The sequence below is a fragment of the Alligator sinensis genome, unplaced genomic scaffold (genome assembly GCF_000455745.1).
Source record: "Alligator sinensis unplaced genomic scaffold, ASM45574v1 scaffold651_1, whole genome shotgun sequence".
Lineage (NCBI taxonomy): Eukaryota > Metazoa > Chordata > Crocodylia > Alligatoridae > Alligator > Alligator sinensis.
This window is the reverse complement of record NW_005842014.1, coordinates 1,555,481-1,561,837: the sequence shown is the minus strand read 5'-3', so window position 1 is coordinate 1,561,837 and position 6,357 is coordinate 1,555,481. Positions and strand designations below refer to the sequence as shown.

The 6,357-nt window shown below is 49.4% G+C and overlaps 2 non-coding genes across 2 annotated transcripts; one reads left to right on the top strand and one right to left on the bottom strand.

Moving 5' to 3' along the window:
* Positions 1-3,102: 3,102 nt before the first annotated feature.
* TRNAR-CCG lies at positions 3,103-3,175 on the top strand. Its single transcript has one exon. It is a non-coding gene; the product is annotated as a tRNA-Arg (tRNA).
* Positions 3,176-4,220: 1,045 nt separating this feature from the next.
* On the bottom strand, positions 4,221-4,292 carry TRNAH-GUG. The gene has a single exon. It is a non-coding gene; the product is annotated as a tRNA-His (tRNA).
* Positions 4,293-6,357: the final 2,065 nt, after the last annotated feature.

Here is a 6,357-nt window from a genome sequence, read left to right as displayed (position 1 = left end):
AGTTGTTAGTCAGTTTGCCCCTGGGTCCTTCAATTCCAGCCGTTTCTAGTAGGTATCCTACAATGCACCAGGATAAAAATCCCAGAATGCACGCAGCCTCACTGCAGAATATTGTACTGCAAGATGAGTGCCCAGAATGCTGTGCTCTTGCTATGAAAAACCGCAGCACTTTATGGCCATCACCATGTAAAAGTGAGGTTGCCTAAGCCAGCATAGCAAAGCAGTACAGATGTGCTGCGTCCCAAATAGCTGTATTTGATTATGTCAAACAAAAAACCGTAATACCTAAAACCATCGAGTGCAAACAAGTCCTAACTTTGGGCAGCCAGTTTTAATGCCTTGAGCTTATCATCTAGACCCTGTTGGTTTAATTTAGTTGTAGTCACTAATGCTTTCTCAGCCTATGTTCTTTTTTCTTCCTGGTGTTTCTTTTAATAACTCTGACTAACAGGAGTATTTGGATCTAGTTCTAGCATCCAATCACGTATTTCCCTAATAATTAGATGCTCTCACTTCTCTCTTCTTCCTATCTCTTAGTGTAAATGGCTGCTATGTAGAACCTGTCCAGGTTTAGATATACACCTTATTTAGATTCAAGTCCTTTACCAGGAGAGAAAATAATCTCTTAGTATTTGCAAGATACATCTGAATTACATTGTGTGGTCTTTCTCTCTGGGACTCTAATTATGAAAGGAGCAGGGAAAAATCTGTGGTACACAGAAAATACAAGGTCACTATAACTTAAATTGAATTATATCTCACAGTAAGTAAGCCAGGGAATTGCTAATGAGATCGGTCCTTCTCTTGTTTAGTCAGTGAAAATTGCATTTTATTAAAGCACATGAACTTCTCATTTGCCACTACATTCACCACTAGCAAGTGGCAGAAGCTGTTGGGCCTCACTGCTGAAATTAGATCTGTCTCACAGCAGAGCAGGCACAGCCTGGATTATAACCCCCACTATCTACGTGAAGGAATTAGCAAATAACACAGCGCTGCAGAGCAGATCAGGGGCAGAAATGGACTGCCACCAAGGAACCAGGACTCCTAGCACTGTGCTGTGGCTATCGTGTAGTCTTATGTCCACAGTCTCTCTATAAAGAGGACACTGGACCAACAAGTGGGGTTACGGTTAAAACTGCTTCCAAAATGGTTGACTGATGGCGATTATTTTTCACTATGATGATCCTTGTTTTTCCATAGCCTACAATGAAATAACACCCCTGTTTCAGATCCTAATCTTTTGGGGGCATGTACAGAGCAGAGCTTTATTTATCACTCTCCAAGCGGCTGATTGTAAATGCAGGCTAAAAACCATAAGTGGTTTTCATATACTGTGTTCACTGCACACATCTGCTCAATACTGTTCTTTGCCTTTAGTTTTGGCCAATGCCTGCTTTGTTGTAGAAACAGCAATCTGAAATCTCTGACCAGCTTTAATTTCTTTGACATATTCCAGGGACTGCAGCTCGAATTATCAGCATCACGTGGCTTCCTTGCACTTCTCACCATCAGCAAAGTATTGGTCAGCGTGTAGCAAAATTCACAGGCCAAGGGGAAACAACATCCTTAGGGTCGGAGGATGATAGAATAATATTATCTGCTATGTTGTATTTTGCCAGATAGCTCACAGGCATCAAGCCTCTGACTCCTTGCAGAAAGAGCATCAAGCCTCTGACTCCTTGCAGAAAAATCCATCCAAGGAGTAGTGACTGAACATGCCTTAAAGTACACATGAATTGTATCCTGTTTAACATACATCTGTCTGCAAAGGAGTTGTGCAACATGTTTGCAGCCTGAGCCAATAAAGCCAGGTTTGCCGGAGATTGATGGATAGATTAAATAGTAGTGTCTCTCAACATTTCTTTAGCAATTTGTCGGCTTTGGATTATATCCAGGGGCAGTAGAGTCTGAACAAGGCTGTTAGTAAAATTACAGTGAAAACATGGCTCATGGCTGCTGGGAGTACTGTTAAATGACAGTTTTCCCCACTAATGCCATGGGACATATTCTGCATTGCGCCAAACGAAAAGACCGTTTCAAGGCTTACAAGAGTGATGGTGCAGGAACTTCAAAAGGAAGGAGCAGAGTCAGCCTTAGGGGTGGGCAATGTGGACAAGTGCCCAGGGAGCCGTGGTCACGGGGCCACTAAACACGCACTCATGCCAGCAGCCCATGCTCACAGCAGTGCTCTGCCCCCGCTCCACCTCATCCTGCCTACCCCACCCCAGGCAGGATGAGCAGTGCCCAACCCAGCCCCCTCCCAACCTCCAGCCACTGCTCAGGAGGGGCAAGGCCAGGCATGTGTAGGTGGGCACATGCTGGGGGAGGAGCTGAGCTGGGCATGTATGATCCAGTCCCCCAACCTTGCTCCCACACATCAGCAGCAGTGCTGGCCTGCCTGCCTGGGGCATCACGCTGCTTCACCTCCCCACCGGACTGTGCCCTGCACCCTGCATCCCTGCCTCTGCCTGCAGCAGCATCGCTGACTGTGGTGGGGAGAGGATGCTAAAATACAGGTATGCCCAGGGTGCCATTTTCCCTAAGGCCAGCTTTGGGATGGAGGCTGAGATTTCCCAAGTTACCATTATCAAAAGTGCCAGAGGGATTTAGGAACCCAAATCCCATTTTAAAAAGTGACCGGGGGTATATCTATACAACTTCCCTCCAGTGCTCCTAGAAGCACTGCCCTCAGCAACCCCTTCACCTCATACACCAATCATGGCCATGAGGCAGTGCCCTTGCCTCTTTTGCCTTACAGTTTAATAGTTTCATAGTTGTCAGGGGCTGGAAGGGACCTCACAGATCATTGGGTCCAGCCCCCCTGCAGGTGGGCAGGAAAAACTGCTGGGGTCAGATGACTAGCAAGGTGGGCATCAAAACGCTTTTTGAAGATCGCCGGGGTGGATGACTGTACCACTTCTGTGGGGAGCCTGGTCCAGACCCTTGGCACTGGACATGTAAAGAAGTTTTCCCTTATGTCTAGCCTGAAGTGATCTTCAATCAGTTTGTGCTCATTATTTATTGTCCCCCCCCTGGAGGGGGGTGGTGCGGTGCTTGGTGAACAGATGCTCCTCCAGGCCCTCTGAGGCTTTACAGTCAGGCCCAGTGGCCTAATGGATAAGGCATCAGCCTCCGGAGCTGGGGATTGTGGGTTCAAGTCCCACCTGGGTCAAGTAGCTGCCTTATTTCTGGCTGGGGTTCTCTGATCCTAGCATTGCTTCCTGCCTCAGCAGGGGGTCAGATGTGATGGTCTGTTGAGAGGTACCTTCTAGCCCTAGCATCTATGAATCTTCTCTTCTTCAAGCTGAGTAGTCCCAAGTCTTTCAGCCTCTGCTCATATGACCTGATCTCCAGGCCTCTAATTAGGTGTGTGGCCCTCCTTTGGACTCTCTCAAGCTTTTTCCACCTCCTTCCTGAAGTGCAGCACCCAGAACTAGATGCAGTCTCACCAAAGTCAAGTAAAGTGGGATGATAATATCCTTACCCTTGCTTGACATTCCTCCATAGATGCATGCTACTGATTTGGCCAGTGTACTCTGCCAGCTAGGACATCGCATTGGTGGCTCAAGTTCATTTTGTGGTCTATCACAGCACCCAGGTATCATTCAGTTGTGGTGCTGGCAAGCAGAGCAGTGCCGTGCCTGTAGGTGTGCTGTGGATTTTTTCTCCCCGGATGGAGCGCTTTACACTGTTCTGTATTAGACGTCATTTGGTTGAGGTCCACCCATCTCGTGAGCCTGTCCAGGTCGGCCTGCATTGCCAGCCTGTCCTCGAGCATGCCCACACTCCCTCATAGTTTGGTGTTGTCTGCAAACTTTGACAGTTCACTTTTAATACCTGAATCCAAATCGTTGATGAACATGTTGAAAAACACTGGTCTGAGTACTGAACCCTGAGGGATGCCACTGGTCATCTTCTGCCATATTGACTCAGTTCCATCAATCAATACTCTCCGGGTCTTACCTCAGAGCCAGTTACCTAACCACCAGACTGTAAACTACTCGAGACCACATTTTCTCAATTTAACCATGAGGACATTGTGGGAGACCAGGTCAAAGGCCTTTTTGAAGTCCAAGTATATGACATCAAGTTCATTTCCCTATCCAGGTGGCAAGTTACCTCATCATAGAAGGAAATGAGGTTGGTCTGGCCCTATGCTTCCCTTGTTATTCCTCTGACTTCCGACATAAAATGTTGAGCCCCATTTGCAATTGTGATGCCGTGACTCGGATTCGAACCGAGGTTGCTGCGGCCACAACGCAGAGTACTAACCACTATACGATCACGGCAAGCTACAGGGACTGCTGTTTGTTTTAGGCAATCTCCCGTTCCTTTCTCCTTCCGTGCCTTAATGACACAACCTTTTGAAAAGGGATGTTGTCCTAAGGCTCCCCCAGTCAGATCTCCTCTCATGAACACAGGTATCTGTGGTCATTGCTTTAAGGGCTAATTACGTGGGCTCTTTCATCCCTAGTACCCACACCCATGTCTCGCTGTTGTCACACATACTAATTTGATCAGGGGTCGACAACATTTTTGGGAAGAGTGACAAAAATACCTGCAACCTTGATTTGTAAAATGTTGGCGTGCAAGGGGCAGACTTCAGGGGAGCCACAAGGGGCCTAATCCTTGTTGTGGCAGTGCAGCCCCTTCCCTAACATCTGCCCTGAGCTGCGCATGCCAAGCAAAATGCCTTGCCGTGCCACACTCCGGCATCTGTGCCGTGGGTTCCCTCTCTGGAAGTAGATCCTAACTGCCCCTATGGGCTATTTGCTCTTGGCTTTGTTTGTCCTTATACTAACCCCTCCGCGGGCTGTGGGCACTCTGTCCCCCTCAGTCTCTGGCTGTGACCCTCCTGGACTTCAGTCCTTCTCCTTAGACCCTGGCCCCACTCCTAGGCCAGTTGACACCCATGGACTCTCCAGCCCTGCCAGTCTCCAGCAGTGGCCCTTCGCCCTTCCTGAGCCCTGGCCCCACTCTTAGACCGGTGAGACCTATGGGCATCCTGGTCCACCTGCTTCCTAGGCCCTCTTTCCAAGTTCTCTGCTCCCTCTCTCCCTGGGCCAGCTGGGACCTCCTTACTAGGGGTGTGCAAAATGGCCCGTATTCAATTCAGATTCAGCTCAAATCAGGGACAGTGATTCGATTAATTGATTCAGATCACTGTCCCTGATTCAATTTGGCCGAATCTGAAGATTCGATGCTGATTCAGAGAATCAGCAATTTGGACGCAGACACAGCTTTAAAAGTTTTTTCTACATACCTTGATGTAGCAAGCACGGCTCATGATCGCTGCAATGCTGGGGTGCAGGGAGCATCCCACAGGAGTGCAGAGGGACCCTCCATGTGCTTGGCGGCGAACCTAAAATGTACTTCCGATCCACTTCAGGGTCTGCCGGGGAGTGCACTGGGGGCCCCCCCGCCCACCCACCCAGCTCAGCAATTGGCTGCAGGGGGGCCCCAGGTAACCCCCAGACCCAGGAAGCACCAGTTGCTGAGCTGGGGGGCCCAGGTGGCCCCTCGTGCACACCCCGGCAGACCCAGAAGTGGACCGGAAATGCTTCTGGTCTGCTGCTAAGTGTGCTGGGGACCCCCCTGCGCTCCTGTGGGACACTCCACCTGCCCCAACATTGCAGCATTGATGAGCCACCTGCTACCTTGAGGTATGTAGAAAAAACATTTAAAGTCATCTCTATGTCTGAATTGCCGAATCTTTCCGAATCGATTCGGAGGTTTCCTATTTGATTCAGAGAGATTAAAGGGTCCTCTGATTCGACTTGGATTCAGAGATTCAGCCATCGAATCGGGCCAAATCTCTGCCGAATTGAATCAGGGACCAAAGCTTTGCACAGCCTTACTCCTTACCTCCCCTTAGTCCCTTCAACAACCCACCAGAGCTCCCCAACCCTAAGGCTGCATGCTTGCTGCCCTGCTAGCCCTAAGGCTGCAGCCCCACAGACATACTTGGTGCAAGCCAAAGTCACCCTCTCAGCAGCCTGCTCAAACCTCCTTCCCTCTCAGATGCCAGGATGAGACTGCCTAATACCTCAGGCCCTGGGCTGCATTCATTCCTTGGAAAAGCCTAGCAGGCCTTACTCATTTCCATAAAGCACAAGGGATGGTGGGGGTGCCCATGCTGGATCGGAGAGGGAGGGCGACGAGCTGGAATTAGGCACAGACCCTTAACGGTAGATTTAAAGATTGTTTACTTACACCGAGATGGCAGTGGTGTAGGCTGGAAAACTTGCTTGAGTTGCGGTTACAGACACAGACAACACGGACGGTCGTGTGGAGTTTGCTAGGCTCCACGGAACAGAGCTCCGGATGCTCTGGGTGAACGCGCCACCAAAATCG